An 18,459-nucleotide genomic window follows, 5' to 3' on the forward strand; every position below is an offset into this window, starting at 1 on the left:
GGCCCTCTGGCTGCCCAAGGCACTAGCTATCATCCATTGTCCGGGACACAGAAAGGCAGATACACCAGTAGCCAGGGGAAACTGGCTAGCCGATTCAAAAGCAAAGGAGGTGGCCCTTTCGGTGACCCAAGTCTTAACAACCATGCTACCTGATCCAGGGGCACTGACCCTGCCGGACACCCCCAACTATACTGATGCTGACTTACACTAGATCAAACATAGCTTGCCTATGACCCAATGCTTGCGTGGCTGGTGGAGGGCCACAGACTCCAGCATCATCCTGCCAGAGGAACTAGGATGATGAATCCTATCCAAAATGCATTGGAGTACTCATATGGGAACAAGAAAGATGGAAGACCTCATACGACATGCAAAGATCACTATTAAAGACTCTCAAGCAAAGATCGAGCAGATTGTGACAAGCTGCCATGCATGCCAATTAACTAATGCCACTGCCCATGGATCTAACCTGGGTACCCAGCTCCGGTGGAACCACCCAGGAGCCTACTGGGAAGTGGACTTCACTGAAGTAAAACCTAGAAAATACGGATACAGGTATTTACTAGTGTTTGTAGATACTTTTTCAGGATGGACAGAGGCATTTCCCACCAAACATGAAACCGCACAGACTGTGACCAAGAAACTGCTGGAAGACATCTTACCAAGGTATGGTTTTCCTGTTAAGATTGGATCAGACAATGGACCAGGATTTGTCTGTAAGGTAACACAGGGAGTGGCACTAGTACTTGGGGGCAGATTGGAAATTGCATTGTGCATATAGGCCTCAAAGCTCAGGACAGGTAGAAAGGATGAACAGAACATTAAAGGAGACCTTAACTAAATTAGCCCTGGAAACTGGCAGGGACTGGGTGACTCTCCTCCCCTTCACCCTATATAGGGTACGAAACTCCCCATATAAGATGGGACTTACACCTATGAGATCATGTTCAGTATTCCTCCACCTATTATCCCCAATTTAAAACCTGAGGTGCTTGCTGAATTTGATGATCACCAACTCCTTTTCTCCCTCCAAATGTTACAACGAACCCATGAACAGGTGTGGCCTAAGCTGAGGGCCCTCTACGAGACTGGGCCACGGCCTGACTCCCATCGATATCGACCAGGCGATTGGGTGTACGTGTGGAGACACCAACAGCAGATGCTCTAACCTTGCTGGAAAAGACCCTACATTGTGATCCTGACTACACCCACTGCTCTCAAGGTTGACGGAATAACTCCCTGGGTCCACTACACCCACGTCCAGCCAGCTGATCCACATGCCGTCCTCAAGGACTTTGTTCCAGTATGGAAGAGTCAGCCCGACAAGGACAATCCCCTAAAGCTAAGGCTGTGTCACTCCCACTTACCCCGCTAATATTACTTGCACTGTATCCCCTTGTGGCTAAGACCAACCCTCACCAAGCCCAATCTTACCTGATCTTATTGGCTCTGCTATGACATCTGGCTTCCCTTCTATGAGGGAATCGTGATATTGGGTCAGTACAATACAACCTCTGACCCTAATACCTGTAGATGGCATCAAAGGACTCAAGGATTCACTTTACAATCAGTGTCAGGCCAGGGACTCTGTATAGGCACTCCCTCACCCCAATATCAGTCCCTATGTAATGATACAAGATCAATATCTAGCCTAGACTGCCATCTACCTCCTCAAGACAGTTGGTGGGCATGTTCTACCGGCCTTACCCCCTGTTTTTATGGTCAGATTCTAAATCAGACAAAGGGCTTCTGTGTGCCGGTTCAACTACTCCCTAGAATCATCTACCATTTAGATGAGCAGGTACTTCAGTGATGGACCCAGGTACCCACAGGCGAAATAAACGAGAACCTATCTCTGCTGTCACCATCGCCACCCTACTACGAATTGGTTTAGCTGGCACAGGAACAGGTATTGCCTCACTAGCCACCCAGGCTTCCCACTACAGTAGCCTTAGGGCTGCCATTGATATAGACCTAGAGAGCATAGAGGCTTCCATTACCCACCTCCAAGAATCCCTAACATCTTTATCTGAAATGGTGCTCCAAAACAGGAGGGGGTTAGATCTAGTTTTTCTACAACAAGAAGGAGTCTGTGCTGCCCTAAATGAAGAATGCTGTTTCTACACTGACCACTCAGGGATAGTCTGGGAATCTATGGCAAAAGTCAGAGAAGGTTTGGCTAGACGTAAACAGGAGCGAGAACAGCAACAAGGTTGGTTCAAATCCTGGTTCAATCATTCCCACTGGCTCACTCTGAGACCAGCCTGGACCCATGATTGGGTCCTTACTTAGGTTCCTCTGAGAGGGGGAAATGTGGAGGCTGAGAAAATTAAGGCCATTCCACCTCAAGTTTAGCATTAGCACAAGTACAGCCATCTCAGGCCCCTGTGAATAAGAGCCGAACTTTACAGGAAAAACCGCAGAATGCCCTTGACAAAGAGTCCCATATCAGAATGAAAACAGAGCTCAGAACACCCTTGACAGAGACAGAAAATCCCATATTGGAATGAAAACAAATTTTAAGAAACTCCCCCACTCTTTCCCCCCCATTGGAATGAAAAAATTCCTCCACCCCTTCTGAAAATCCCCTAGACCAGCCCATAAAAATCCAGCTGTAACCCACATCAGGGTCCAAGTCCCTGCTCCGCTGTGTGGGGTATACTTTGACCCAAGCTCGAGCTTGTTAATAATAAACCCTTGTGTTCTTGCATTGGTGTCGGCTCCTTGGTGGTTTCTCTGATTCAAAATCTTGGGAACAACAGTATGTTCCCTCTAAACCTACTTTGTTGAGGTTTTTTATGATGAATGGATGTTGTACTTTGTCACATGATTCTTTGTGCATCTATTTATGTATGATGGTCATATGGTTTTCATCCTTTCTGTTATCGTTGCTATATATCATGATGACTGATTTGTGAATATGGAACCATCCTTGCATCTCAGGAATAAATCCCACTTGATTATGGCTGAATTAATTTTTAAATTACTACTGTATTCAGTTTGCTAATATTTTGTTGAAGATTTTTGCACCTATGTTTATCAGAGATTTTGGTCTGTAGTTCTCTTCTTTTGCTGTTGGCTTTATCTGGTTTTGGTATCAGGGTACTGCTGGTCTTATAGAATATTTGAAAGTCTTTCTTTCTTTCTTTCTTTCTTTCTTTCTTTCTTTCCTTTCTTTCTTTCTTTCTTTCTCTTTTCTTTCTTCTTCTTTCTCTTCCTCTTCCTCTTCTTTTGGAATAGTTTGTAAAGAATGGTATTTTATCTTCTTTAAATTATTGGTAGAATTTCCCTATGAAACTATGTGTTTCTGGAATTTCTTTTGTTGGGAGTTTTGTATTACAGATTCAATTTCTTTTCTGGTAATCAGTCTGTTCAAGTTTTCTGTTTCTTTCTGTTTCAGTTTTGGTAGGTTATATAATTTATCCATTTCTACTAAGTTGTCCAATTTGTTGACATAATTGTTTATAATATATCTTATGATTGTTTCTATTTCTGTAGTGTTAGTTGTTATTTCTCCTCCTTCATTTGTGTATTTGTTTATTTGAGTCCTTCCTCTTTTTTGGGGGATGAATCTGGATAAAGGTTTATCAATTCTGTAGATCTTTTCAAAGAACCATCTCTGAGTTTCATTTATCTGTGCTACTGTGTTTTTAGTTTCTATATAATTTATTTCTGCTTTAATCTTTAGTAGTTCCTTCCTTCTGCTAGCTTTCCATTTTCTTTGTTCTTTTTCCAGCACCTTTTGGTGTAAGGTTAAGTTGTTTCTTTGAGATTTTTCTTGCCTTGTGAGATAGGATTGCATTACTATACACTTCCCTCTTTGAATTGCTTTTGCTGCATCCCAAGGATTTTGAGCTGATGTTTTAGTTTGTTTTTTATAATATTAGTTATTCTATTCTATTCTATTCTATTCTATTCTATTCTAATGTATTCTATTCTAGTTTTATGTGTGCTACGTGTGGTGTGTGTGTTGTTTCAGTGTTGTTATTTGTTTTTGTGGTGTTAATTGTGTGTGGCGTGTGTGTGGTATATGCTGCATGCATGGAATTTGTGTGCTGTGTGTTACATTTTGGAGTGTGTGCGTGGTGTTTGTGTGTACATGTGGTTTGTGTGTTATTTTTTTTATTTTTTTATTTTATTTATTTTATTTTATTTTATTTTTTTATTTTTTTTCTTTAGCATTTATTGGTTTGTGTGTTATATACATTCTTTGTGTGTTTTGTTTGGTGTGTGCACTGTTTGCATACCATATTGTGGAGTGTGTGAGGTATGTGTGTATTGTGTGTGTGGTATATATGCACTTTCTATGTATTTATTGTGTGGTTTGTGGTATATTTGTGGTGTATATGTACTGTGAGTTCTATATATGTGGTTTACATGTGTTATGTATGCAGTGTGTGGCTAGTATAGCTGTCTTTTATGTATGTTTTATAAATTGTGTGTGTGTTTGAATGTTGTTGGGATGATGTGTGTGTTTTTGTAGTATATGTTTGGTGTGTGTTTTGGATATGTGGTGCGTATGTGATGTGTGGGTGCTTTGTGTGTGCAGTATGGATAGTATATGTGTATATTATATATGTGTGAAGGGTATGGGATAAATTTCTGTGTATGTATGCACTCTGTGTGTGTGGTGTATGGTGTATATTAGGTGTGTGTCGATATAATGTGTTTGTGTGATGTATGTGTGATTTGTGGATTATGTTTTTATTTTATTTCATTTTATTTTGTTAAATTTATATTTTAATTCCATTGTCATTAACATATAGTGCTATATTAGTTTCAGGTGTACAATATTGTGATTCAACAATTATCCAGTGCTCATCATGATAAGCGTAATCTTTAATCCCCATCACATATTTCACCCAGCCCCCACCCACCTACAGTATGTTCTCTTGTTCAGCTTCTTCTCTTCAATTAAGAATCTGTTTTGTGGTTTATATCTCTTTTATTTTCCTTTTCTCATTTGTTTTATTAATGAAATTCCACATATGAATGAAATATATGTTATTTGTCTTTCAGTGGCTGATTAGTCTGCTTAGCATTATACTCTCTACTTCCATCCATGTTGTTGCAAATGGCAAGAATTCATTGTATTTATGGCTGAATATATATATATTATATATATATTATATATATATTGCAAAGTGAATTTGATTTAACAAATCAAATGTGATTTAAACAGATATAAACAGATAAATGAAACTCAGACAAATTTCAGAAATTGAATTATATATATAAAATCATATATATATATATATTTATATATATATATAAATATATATATATATATCCTACATATATATCCTACATCTTCTTTTTCCATTCATCAATCGATGGACACTTGGGCTGCTTCCATAATTGGGCTATTGTAAATAATGTAAATTTGTAATCAGTGCTGCTACAAACAAGGTTGCACGTATACCTTTGTGTATTTTGTTGGTAGGTACTGAGTAGTGTGATTATTGGATCATAAGATAGCTCTACTTAAATAATTTGAGTAAACTCCATACTGTCTTCAACAGTGGTTTCATCAGTTTGCATTCTCAACAACAATGCATGAGGGTTCCTTTTTCTCCACATCCTTCCCAACATCTGTTGTTCCTTATGTTGATTTTAGCCATCTGACAGGTGTGAGCTGATATCTCATTGTAGTTTTATTTTACATTTCCCTGATGATGAGTGATGCTGAGCATCTTTTCATGTGTCTTTTGGCCATCTGGATGTCTTCTTTAGAGAGGTGTCTGTTCATGTCCTTTGTCCATTTTAAAATTAGATTATTTGTTTTTGGGTATTGAATTATATCAATTGTTTCTATAATTTGGATAAAATAACTTATCAAATATGTAATTTACAAATATCTTCTTCTATTCCATAGGTTGAATTTAAGTTTTGTTTATTGTTTCCTTCACTGTTCAGAAACACTTTGCTTTGATGTAGTCCCAATAGTTTATTTTTGCTTTTATTTCCCTTGCTTCAGGAGAGGTGTCTACAACAATGTCGCTACAGCTGATGCCAGAGAAATTACTGTCTATGTTCTCTCCCAGCATTTTTATGGTTTCAGGCCTTACATCTAGGTCTTTGATCCACGTTGAATTATTTTTGTGTATGGCTAAGAACGTGGTCCAGTTTCATTCTTTTGCATGTAGCTGACCAGATATGACCAGATTTCCCAGCATAATTTATTGAAGAGACTTTCTCTCATTCTTTCCTCCTTTTTTGAAGATTATCACCATATAATTGTGGATTTATTTCTAGGTTTTCTATTCTGTTCCAGTGATCTATGTATCTATTTCTGTGCCAGTACCATATTGTTTGGTTACTACATCTTTATAGTATAACTTGGATTCTGGTATTGTGATACCTCTAGTATTGTGGGTTTTTTGTTTGTTGTTGTTTTTTAAGACTGCTTTGGTTATTCAAAGTCTTTTATGGTTCCATACACATTTTAGGATTCTTTGTTCTATCTCTGTGGAAAATGCTATTGATATTTTGACAGGGATTGAATTAAACCTGTAGATTGCCTAAGGTAATATGGGAACTTTAATAATATTTGTTCTTCCAATCCATGTGCATGGGATATCTTTCCATTTCCTTAAGTCATCTTTAATTTCTTTCTTCAGTATTTTATGGTTTTCAAAGTACAGTTGTTTCACCTCTTTGGCTAGGTTTATTCTAGGTATTTTATTATTTTGGTGCAATTGTAAATGGTATTATCCTTTTTAATTTCTCTTCTTGTTGCTTCATTTTTAGTATGTACAAATGTAATGGATTTCTCTATATTGATTTTGTATTGTAAGATTTTTCTGAATTCACTCATCAGTTCTAGTAGTTTTGTTTTGTTTTGGTGGAGTCTTCAGGGTTTTCTATACATAGTATCATGTCACTTGCAAATAGTGGAAGTTTTACTTCTTCCTTACCTATTTGGATGCCTTTTATTTCTTTTTGTTTTCAGATTGCTGTGGGTAGGACATAGGTACACTATGTTGAATGAAAGTCATGATAGTGAACCTCCTTGCCTTGTTGCTGAACTTACAGGAAAAGTTCTTTGTTTTTCCCATTGAGTATGGTATTAACTGTGGGCTTTTTCATGTAAAGCCTGAATTATGTTGAAGTATGTTCCCCTCTAAATTTATTTTGTTGATTTTTTTTACTATAAATTGATGTTGTAATTTGTTATATCCTTCTGCATCTATTGAAAAGATTATATGGGTTTCATTCTTTGTCTTATTGATGTGGCATATCACATTGATTTGTGAACACTCAACTACTTTTGACAGGAATAAATCCCACTTCATGTGGTGAATATTATTTTTTAAAGTATTGTTATTTTTTCCCTATTTTGTTGACAATTTTTGCATTTATGTTCATCAGAGATGTTGGCCTGAATTTCTCTTTTTTGGTTATGTCTTTATCTGGTTTTGGTATCAGGGTAATACTGGCCTCACAAATGAATTTGGACATTTTCTTTCCTCTTCTATGTTTTGGAATAGTTTGAGAAATTTAGATGTTAACTCTTCTTTAAATGTTGGTAAAATTCATGTGCATAGCCATCTGGTCCTGGAGTTTTCTTTGTTGGGAATTTTGTTATTACTCATTCACTTTCCTTGCTGGTTAATGATCTCTAAAATTTTTCTATTTCTTTATGTTTCAGTTTTGGTAGGTTTTTATAAAAAATATTTATTTATTCATGAGAGACACAGAGAGAGGCAGAGACATAGGCAGAGGGAGAAGCAGGCTCCCTGCAGGGAGCCTGATCCAGAACTCAATCCCAGGACCCTGGGATCATGACCTGAACCAAAGGCAGATGATCAACCACTGAGCCAGGTGCCTAGTAGTTTATTTGGTTGTAAAAAATTATTCATTTCTAAGGTTAGGTTATTTATTTGAGACTTCCCTTGTTTCTTGAGGTATGCTTGTATTGCTATAAACTTCCTTCTTAGAACCATTTTTGGTGCATCCCAATATTTTGGATCTTAGTGTTTTCATGTTCTTTTGCTGATTTGTTTCTGATTTGCTCTTTGATTCCTTAATTGATCTATTCATTGTCTAGGAACATGTTCTTTAACCTCCATGTATTTGCCCTTTTTCCATATCATTATTTTCTAGTTTCATAGTGTTGTCATAAAAATGTATGGTATCATTTCTGTCTTTTTTAACATGTTAAGATATGTTTTTTGGTCTCATGTGTGTTCTATTCTGGATAATGTCTCATGTGCACTTGAAAAGAATGTATTTTTATGTTTTAGGATGCAATGTTCTGAATATGTCTGTTAGATCTATCTGGCCTATTGTGTCATTCAAAGCCACTGTTTCCTTGTTGATTTTCTGTTTAGGTGATCTTTCCATCAATGTATGGGAGGGACGTTAAGGTCCTCTACTGTTATTGTATTGGTATGGAGTAGCTCCCTTACATTTGTTATTTGCAGTTTTATGTATTTGAGTGTTCTCATGTTGGGTGCATAAATATTTACAATTGGTTAAAACTTCTTGTTAGATTCCCCCTTTATTATTATGTAGTGTCCTTCTTTGTCTCTTGTTATAGACTTTGTTTTAATGTCTTTTTATTGTCCAATATAAATATTGCTACCCTGGCTTTCTTTTGATGTCCATTTGCATGAGAAACATTTCTCCATCCCCTCACTTTCAATCTTTACATGCCTTTGGGTCTGAAATGAGTCTCTTGTAGGCAGCATATAGATGGATTTTTTCTTTTTCTTTTTAAAAAGATTTTACTTATTTATTTAGGAAAGACACAGAGACACAGGCAGTAGGAGAAGCAGGCTCCCTGTGGGGCGTCTGATGTGAGACTCGATCACAGGACCCCGGGATCACACCCTGAGCCGAAGGCAGATGCTCAACCACTGAGCTACCCAGGAGTTCCTGGATTTTTTTTCTTTTAAAGATTTTATTTATTCATTTATTAGAGAGAGAACAAGTGGGTGGAGGGACAGAGTGAGAGAGAAGCAGACTCCTCACTGAGCAAGGAGCCAGATATGGGGGCTCGATCTCAGGACTCTGGAATCAAGACCTGAGCTGAAAGCAGACACTTAACCAACTGAGCCACCCAAGTGCCCTGGATTTTTTTTTTATCTACTTCATCACCTTATGTCTGGATATGATTTGGAATGTTTCTTCCATGTATGTTCAAAGTAATTATTGATAGGTATGTATTCAGTACCATTTCGTTACTTGTTTTGTGGTTGTTTTTGTAGTTTCTCTGGTACTTTCTTACCTTCTCTTTCTTGTGGTTTTATGGTGTTATTTAGTGATGTACTTGAATTCCTTGTCTTTATTCTTTGCATATATATTGCTGGGGATTTTTTCCCACAAAACACAGAAAGCTTTATTCATCCACAGAGAAAGGCCGGCTCATGTTATTATGCTGCCATCTTGGGCTTTTGCCAGTTCTCTCTCAATTTGTTTCTGTTCATCCTGCTTCTCTTTCTCTTCAGCTGCTATCTTCCTTTCCTCTTCTGCCTGAGGTTTTAGGTAACTGTAGCATTTGGCTCCATTGGCCACACCAAGGAACAGGACAGAGTAGCATTTGAACTTGATGAGCAGACAGACCTGCATGAGTGATACCATTTTGTCCATTGCTATTACTGGTTTTTGTTTTGCGATTACTGTTAGGTTTGTAGATAATATCTTCATATTAGCAGTCTATATTAAGTATTGTCACAAGTTTGAACCCACTATTTAATACTCTCTCTGCCAAATTTTAGTTATATGGTCCCATAATTTACATACTTTTATTTTACAAATGACGTTTTTTTGTGAATTGAAGTTTTTCAGTTATACTTATTTTTCAGACTTTCACTTATGGTCTTTCAGCTATGTCTCTCGCACTGGAAAGTAGCGGCCTTATTAAGAAGAGGTACTGTAGTGCTCTGCCATGTAGTTTCCTCTGTTCACCAGAACCTGGCACTTCAGATGTGTCTCCTATATGTAATGCATGTGCCCTGCTGTGGTGGTGATCCACTTTTTCCTTCAGCGCATCATCTGCAATGGCTCTCTTCACCAGTTGTGGGCAGTGTTTTGTCCTGCTGTTGTTAATGCGCTAATCCAAGGATGTCTTAGGCTTGAGATGAGTCAGAACAGGTGTTTTCCAGAGATACAGCAGCACCAACCTGCATCCCCTGAGAAGCTTTCCTTTGTGGGTGGGACGTGCAGTCAGACCAGTTGTCTGCCTCAAATCCACTGCTGGGGCCTCACTGGTGTGTGTTATCTTTCCCTTTCTCCCAAGTAGGAGTGTCTTTGGAATAGGAATGCTGCTCAGCACTTTAGGGGCTGCTTGTATACTGCCAGGCCTGTGGTACAACCCTGTTTAGGTCCCAGCCAACAGTGTATTTGGAGAGGGCGGATCCTTGGAGGTACAGTGCAGGGTGGTGTGGAGGGGTGGCAATGCTAACAAGCTTTGTGTACCTCAGGAGGGGTCCTGCAGCACTGGGACTGAAGCGGCCAGTTGAGCTCCACAGAAGCATAGCACAGGTGGTGCAGCAGAGGAACAATGGCAGCCCCACTAACCCACACAAAAGTATGATCTAGCATAAGAAGATTTTAAAAATGAAACCCATCTGTATAACTAGCTATTTGTCTTTTCCCCTCATTACACTGCCTTCCACATAACTGTCATTCAATTCAAATTTGTTCAATGAAGAGTGTTTAAGAAGTTTACAATACCTCACAATATGACCTAAATCCAATTCTCACATTAGCTGTATTTCCACATCAACTATGCACAAATTTAAGTTTTGCATTGTTTTTCTCCGTATTTCTGATCTGAGTTGTCAGTTTAATAAAACCTTCACTAACCTAGAATAAATGCAGTTAGTGACCTATTTTTTATCTCATTTGGTACATTACAAAAGAGTATCAGTTTGGCATGTAAATGGGTACAAAGACTTCACAAGTTGTTGTGATATAACCAAACAGATATATGCCAAGTCATTGATTTAAAGCGGAACCCCTTTATATTATGTCAAATATGAAAACATCTCCATTTTCTTCTTTTACCTTTTGGGTTTGTGGTTGAGATAGGAGTGGCAAGACTGTGTGGAGGCTCCTCAAAGAGTTAAAAATAGAACTACCCTACGACCTAGCAATTGCACTGCTGGAGATTTACCCCAAAGATACACATGCAGTGAAATGGCAGGACACCTGCACCCCAATGTTTATAGCAGCAATGTCCACAATAGCCAAACTGTGGAAGGACCCTTGGTGTCCATCGAAAGATGAATGGATAAAGAAGATGTGATATATATACACACAATAGAATATTACTCAGCCATTAGAAACAATGAATACCCACCATTTGCTTCAACATGGATAGAACTGGAGGGTATTATGCTGAGTGAAGTAAGTCAATCGGAGGACAAACATTATATGGTTTCATTCATTTGGGAAATATAAAAAATAGTGAAAGGGAATAAAGGAGAAGGGAGAGAAAATGAGTGGGAAATATCAGTGAGGATGACAGAACATGAGAGAGTTCTAACTCTGGGAAATGAACAAGGGGTGGTGGAAAGGGAGGTGGGCGGGGGGGTTGGAGTGACTGGGTGATGGGCATTGAGGGGAGCACTTGATTGGATGAGCACTGGATGTTATGCTATATGTTGGCAAATCGAACTCCAATAAAAATTATCTTTGTTTATCTTTGTGTATGGTGTAAGAGAATGGTCTAGTTTCATTCTTCTGCACATGGCTGTCCAATTGTTCAAGCACCATTTTCGAATAGACTGTCTTTTTTCCAGTGGATAGTCTTTCCTGCTTTGTTGAATATTAGTTGAACATAGAGTTGAGGGCCCATTTCTGGGTCTCTATTTTGTTCCATGGATCTATGTGTCTGTTTTTGTGCCAGTACCACACTGTCTTGATGATCACAGCTTTGTACTATAACTTGAAATCCAGCATTGTGATGCCCCCAGCTATGGTTTTTTTTTTTCAATATTCCCCTGGCTTTTCTGATTCCACACAGATCAATAAATTTTTCATTCATTTGTTCAGCACTGTAGATAGTGAAAAAAGTCCCTTATGGAAGTTAGCTTTTAGTCAAGGGAAACAGATAATCAACAATATAGAATAGGTCAGAGAAAATAATAGAATATAGTAGGGATGGAGAGTGCTGGAGAGGGTGTTAGCATTTTATATAATCCTGTTTGGGGAGGTAATATTTGAAAAGAGTTCTAAAAGAAAGGAGAAAGTGAGCCATGTGGATATTGCAGGGAAGAGGAATACAGGCAGAGGAAATAACATTCAAAATGCCTGTGGCTTGGCCAAGGTGAATGGGGAAAGGTCATAGGATATGAGGTCAGAGAGGGTACAAAAGCCAAATAATATAGTTTCTTGTACACCAGATAAGTAATTTGGCTTTCAGTTTCAGTGAGATGGGAAGTTACTGGAGACCTTTGAGCAGAGGACTGACATGATCTGACGTAGGTTATAATAGGATCGCTCTGGATGGTGTATTAGGAATAAGTTTTGAGGGGCAAAGAAAGAGGAGGCAGTCCAGTTAAGAAGTTATTATAATACACCAGGGGATAGATGGTGGTAGTTCAGACTGAGGTGATATGTGGATGGTGGGGAGAATCAGTTGGCTTTTGGATATTCTGTTTTGTAATGTTAGAGTCAATAGCATTTGCTGGTGTATTTAATACATGTGAGATATAATGATGACTCTAAGGTTTTTGGCCTGATCAACTGTAAGAAGTTGCAATTTACTGAAAAGGAGAGGGCTATGAGGAACAGGTTGGTGAGAACTATGGGAAATTTGAATTTTGCTTTGGCTAGGTTAAGAAAGGGATAAGTTAAGATAAACAGGTGAAGATGAATAGTGCTCATGTCTTCCCTAGAGCCAGATCAAGTTTACCTGACTTAGGTGTTTTCTGAGGTAACATTCAAAATATAATACCAAAATTAATAACAATGATAAAAATTACTGCAATTAATTGAATAGAAAATATGTACCAGACACTGTGGGAACTTTATATGCATGATCTTATATTTCATCTTTCTCCAGACCATAAAAGTGAAAATTACGTTTCCTTTTTTTCAGAAAATATACCTGAGGTTCAGAGAGTTTAAACATCCTGGGCAAGAAATGACACTGTGCTGCTAAATGCCATGTATATCATACTCAAAGATCAGTATTGTATTTCTACTCTTGCCCATAAACTAGATTTAAACCATCCCTGCTATAGTATGATTTGTTGAATTTTATATTTGGGGAAATGAATATTACAGAAGGGAAAAGTTAATGCCTGACACTGGCAGTGATTCATATTTAAAGATACCATAGTCCAGAGAAGGATTCCCTCATTAAAAAAAACTGCTGATAAAAATAAACAAGAGGAAAGATAGCAAAATTCACAAATACATAGAAATTAAATGACACAAAGCTGCACAGCCAATCGATCAAAACAGAAATAAAAAAGGACATTAAAAATATTGAGACAAATAAAAATAGAAACACAACATCCCGAAATGTATGGGATGCAGATAAGACAGTTTAAAAAATAAGTTTATATGGATAAAGAAGATGTGGTTTATGTATACAATGGAATATTACTCAGCCATTAGAAATGACAAATACCCACCATTTGCTTCAACGTGGATGGAACTGGAGGGTAGTATGCTGAGTGAAATAAGTCAATCGGAGAAGGACAAACATTATATGTTCTCATTCATTGGGGAATATAAATAATAGTGAAAGGGAATAGAAGGGAAGAGAGAAGAAATGTGTGGGAAATATCAGAAAGGGAGACAGAACATAAAGACTCCTAACTCTGGGAAACGAACTAGGGGTGGTGGAAGGGGAGGAGGGCGGGGGGTGGGGGTGAATGGGTGACGGGCACTGAGGGGGGCACTTGACGGGATGAGCACTGGGTGTTATTCTGTATGTTGGCAAATTGAACACCAATAAGAAATAAATTTATTATTAAAAAAAGAAAAAAATAAGTTTATAGCCATAAACACATACTTCAAAAAAAAAAAAAAGATAGATCTCAGAATGTCTGAGTGGCTCAGTAGTTGAGCGTCTGCCTTCCTCTCAGGACATGATCCCGGGGTCCCAGGATCGATTCCGGCATCGGGTTCCCTGCATGGAGCTTGCTTCTCCCTCTGCCTGTGTCTCCTTCTCTCTTTCTTTCTGTGTCTCTCATGAATAAATAAATAAAATCTTTTTTAAAAAAGGTAGATCTCAAACAACCTAACATTATACATCTCAAGGAACTAGAAAAAGAGAAACCAACTAGCTCCAAATTTATCAGGAAGGAATAAATAGTAAAGATTAGAGCATATATAAGTAAAATAGAAAATGAAGGGGATCCCTGGGTGGCTCAGCAGTTTAGCGCCTGCCTTTGGCCCAGGGCGTGATCCTGGAGTTCCGGGATCGAGTCCCACATCGGGCTGCCTGCATGGAGCCTGCTTCTCCCTCTGCCTGTGTCTCTGCCTCTCTCTCTCTCTCTTTCTCTCCCTCTCTCTGTGCGTCTCATGAATAAATAAATCAAATCCTTTAAAGAAAAGAAATTGAAAAACACAATAAAGATGATTAATAAAACTGAGTTGTTTCTTTTGAAAGAAAAACAAGGGATCCCTGGGTGGCGCAGTGGTTTGGCGCCTGCCTTTGGCCCAGGGCGCGATCCTGGAGACTCAGTATCGAATCCCACCTCGGGCTCCCGGTGCATGCAGCCTGCTTCTCCCTCTGTCTATGTCTCTGCCTCTCTCTCTCTCTCTGTGTGTGACTATCATAAATAAATAAAAAAAAAGAAAAACAAAATTGACAAATCTTTAACTAAACTAACCAAGAAAATAAGAGAGAGGATTTGAATAAGTAAATTTAAAGTAAAAGAGGGGATATTACAACTGGTATCACAGAAATACAAAAGATCATAAAAGATTATTATAAAAAATTATACAACAACAAATTGGAAAACCTAGAAGTGGAGAAATTTTTAGAAACATACAAGCTACCAAATCTGAATCATGAATAAATAGAAAATATAGATAGAACAATAATGAGAGAGGATATTAAATCAGTATACAAAAACTCCTCCTAAAAGGATAATTTAGGACCAGGTAATTTCACTGGTGTGTTCTACCAAATATTTAAAGAATTAATGTCAATCCTTTTCTACTCTTCCAAAAATTGAAGAGAAGGTAACACTCTCAAACTCATTTCATGATGCCATAATTATCTTGCTACCAAGGGCAGGTAATAACACTACAAAAGAAGGAGGAATTAAGTTGGTGGAGGAGTAGGGGGATCCTGAGCTTGTCCTGTCCCTTGAAACCATGTAGATCAATATGCAATTATTTTGAACAACTAGAGATATGATCTGAGGATTAAGAAAACAATGCATAGTAGGAGGTAGAGAATGTGGCAGATGTGAGATTTGGTGCTGTGAACTGGGGGAGAGGAAAGAATGGGGCTCTCAAGGGGAGTGAGCAGGAGAGAGTTCAGTGAGGAGGGATCACACAATAAGCCTCAGTGAGGAGATCCTCTGGGTCTAACTGGGAGAGATCATTCTCCTCCCCAGAGTACATTTGGAAGAGAATATTTTGCCTTTCCGAGGACAAAAGGTCAACTGGGGGCCATTGGGTAGCACTCAACAGCAAGGACAGAAATGTGCAGAGTTCAAATTACCTAACAGACTTTCAGTGTGAGCTACAATACATTGAAACCTTTCTGTGTCCACCGAGCTGGTGCTTTTCTGAGACAGAACTGAGCAGAGAGCAGAAACAAGGGATGACTGCAGATAACTTGGCTGCTGCTTTTCACTCTCATGCCACAATAGATTCGAGTCTCTGTGTGACTGCATTTCTGTAACAGAATAGCATAGGGAATTGAGTCGCATATGGATGGCCTATAACCTGATTCCAGCCTTTCTCTGAGTGTTAAAGTAAATTCTAGCTTTCATGTGTGAACTGTGTGACTGTTTTCTGGGACAGGATGGTGCTGGGAATACCATGAGGCCCTCTTCCTCCTCCCATACCTTGCCAAGTCCTTAGAACTTAGAATTTTGAATCTCAGCCAGAGATAAAATATAGGAGATCTGTGGCACCAGTTAATGCACACACCTCAGGAACAGATAGGTTAAGGGCAGAGAACTGATGGAAGCCTGGGACATAGGAAATTGCTTGCTTTTCTGTAAGGACCTCCTAAACAACAGTAGCCAAGAGTTCCTCACCCTGGGGACAGGGTGATTCCATATTCTTCCTCCTCCACCACCTCTGCTTCCAATCCACTCCCCCAAGCAAAATCAAACTTCAGAGAGAAACACAGTGCCATCAGTGGAGGCTGGGGTCCTCCACTCAACTCTGCATCTGACAGCGGCATATAAAAAAGGGCAAGATAGCTCCTAAGCCAGCCCAGGAGGCCTCTTCCACAGAAGGCTCTTAGAATGTACCAAGTCTACTGATTAACGAATGCTCCAAAACATAAGATTCTGATGGAAATATGACCAGCAGTGTTTCTTTTTTCTCTCTCATTTTTTGGTGTGTGTGTGTGTGTGTGTGTGTGTGTGTGTATAGTCATTTGTAGTCTTCTTTGTTTCCTTCTCTTACTTTTTTGGATCAAGTTTATTTCTTTTTTCTTTTTTCTTCTTTCCTTATCCTTTTACCTCATTTCCTTCTTATTCTTTGGCATCACGCTTACAGTTTTTTGTTTGTTTCCATTTTTGTTCCTTTTTTATTCTCTTCCCTTGGACAGGCTTTTCTTTTTCTTCTACTTTTGTCTTTTGAAGGCTTATCTTTTTAAAAAATATTTTACTTATTTATTCATGAGAGACACAGAGAGAGAGAGAAGCAGAGACACAGGCAGAGGGAGAATCAGGCTCCATGCGGGACCCCAATGTGGGACTCGATCCTGGGCCTCCAGGAACACTCCTTGGGCCGAAGTGCTAAACCACTAAGCCACAGGGGTTTCCCTGCAGGCTTATCTTAACAAACATATCAAAGCACACTTAGTTAGAGGCAAAAATACTCCACACTATAAGCAAGGAGGAAACCTAGAGGATGGACCAGGGAAAGAACAGAAAAAACACACCAGCAGAATGTACACAATATATAGCAGAAACACTTCCCAAAGTTTGTTGTTATTTTTGTTGTTGCATTTTTTAATTTTTGTCTCTTTCTTTCTTCTCTGGGCAAAATGACTTGGAGAACTTCATTCCAAAAGAAAGACAAGAGGTAATACTGCCAGGGACTTAATAAATACAGATAAAACTAAGACGTGTGAAGTAGAATTTAAAACAACCCAGGCACCTGAATGGCTCAGTTCATTAGGCTTCTGCCTTTGGCTCAGGTCATGATCCTGAGGTCCTGGGATTGAGCCCCATGTTGGGCTTCTTGCTTAATAGGGAGCTGGCTTCTCCCTCTCCCTCTGCCCCTCAGCCCTGCTTGTGCTCTCTCTCACTCAATCTCAAATAAATAAATCTTTTAAAAAACAATGATATTAAAGATACAAGCTGGGATCGAAAAAGAATAGAAGACAGTAGAAAAAAGCCCTTATGGCAGAAATAAAAGAACTAAAACCTAGTCAGGCCAAAATTAAAAATATTCTTACTGAGATTCAGTTGCAAGTGAAGGCCAGAAAAACAAAGATGAATGAAGCAGAATAGAGAGTCAGTGATATAGAAGACAAAATGATGAAAAATATGAAAGCTGAAAAGAAGAGGGAAAGAAAATTATTAGATCACAAAGGTAGACTGAGGAAACTCAGTGATTACCTAAAGCAAAATAATATCAGTATTATAAGAGTCCCAGAGGATGAAGAGACGGACAGAGGGGCAGAAGGTTTAACCAAAAAATTATAGCTGAGAATTTCCCTAATCTGTGGAAGGAAACAAGCATTCATGTAAAGTAGCAAAACATGCATTCTTTTTGAGTACATGGAACATTCTCCAGAGTAATCACATACTGGGTCACAAATCAGGTATCAAAGCATGCAAAAAGATTGCATATTATCAGGCCACAATACTATGAAACTTGAAGTCAAGTACAAGAATATAAATGGAAGGACCACAAATACATGGAAGCTAGAGAGTATCCTACTAAAGAATGAATAGGGGAGCGCTAAGTTGGCGTGGGGCCTGCATGGGATGCCTGGACGGTTCTGGAGGCAGTGGGGAAAACTATGCTCAGGATGCTGGTGCCCAGAGCTCAGCGGCAGGGGAGGGAAAGATGGCAGAGGAGTAGGTGCCTTAACTCTACAGGCCCCACCAACTTACCTAGATTATGGTCAAATCATCCTGAAAACCTATAAATTTAACCTGAGATTTATTTTTTTAAAGATTTTATTTATTTACTCATGAGAAACAGAGAGGCAGAGACACAGGCAGAGGGAGAAGCAGGCTTCATGCAGGGAGCCTGATGTGGGACTCGATCCCGGGACTCCAGGATCAGGCCCTGGGCTGAAGGCAGCACTAAACCTCTGAGCCACCTGGGCTGCCCTAACCTGAGATT

At 38.8% G+C, this 18,459-nt stretch overlaps 1 protein-coding gene and 1 pseudogene across 1 annotated transcript in view; both read right to left on the minus strand.

Annotated features, from left to right (window-relative positions):
- KLF8 (KLF transcription factor 8) overlaps positions 1-18,459 on the minus strand; it is a 296,414-nt gene that overhangs the window by 160,276 nt on the left and 117,679 nt on the right. The window lies entirely within an intron of this gene.
- LOC144308454 (ATP synthase F(0) complex subunit e, mitochondrial pseudogene) lies at positions 9,264-9,585 on the minus strand (annotated as a pseudogene).

This window comes from Canis aureus, chromosome X (assembly GCF_053574225.1).
Source record: "Canis aureus isolate CA01 chromosome X, VMU_Caureus_v.1.0, whole genome shotgun sequence".
Taxonomy (NCBI): Eukaryota; Metazoa; Chordata; class Mammalia; order Carnivora; family Canidae; genus Canis; species Canis aureus.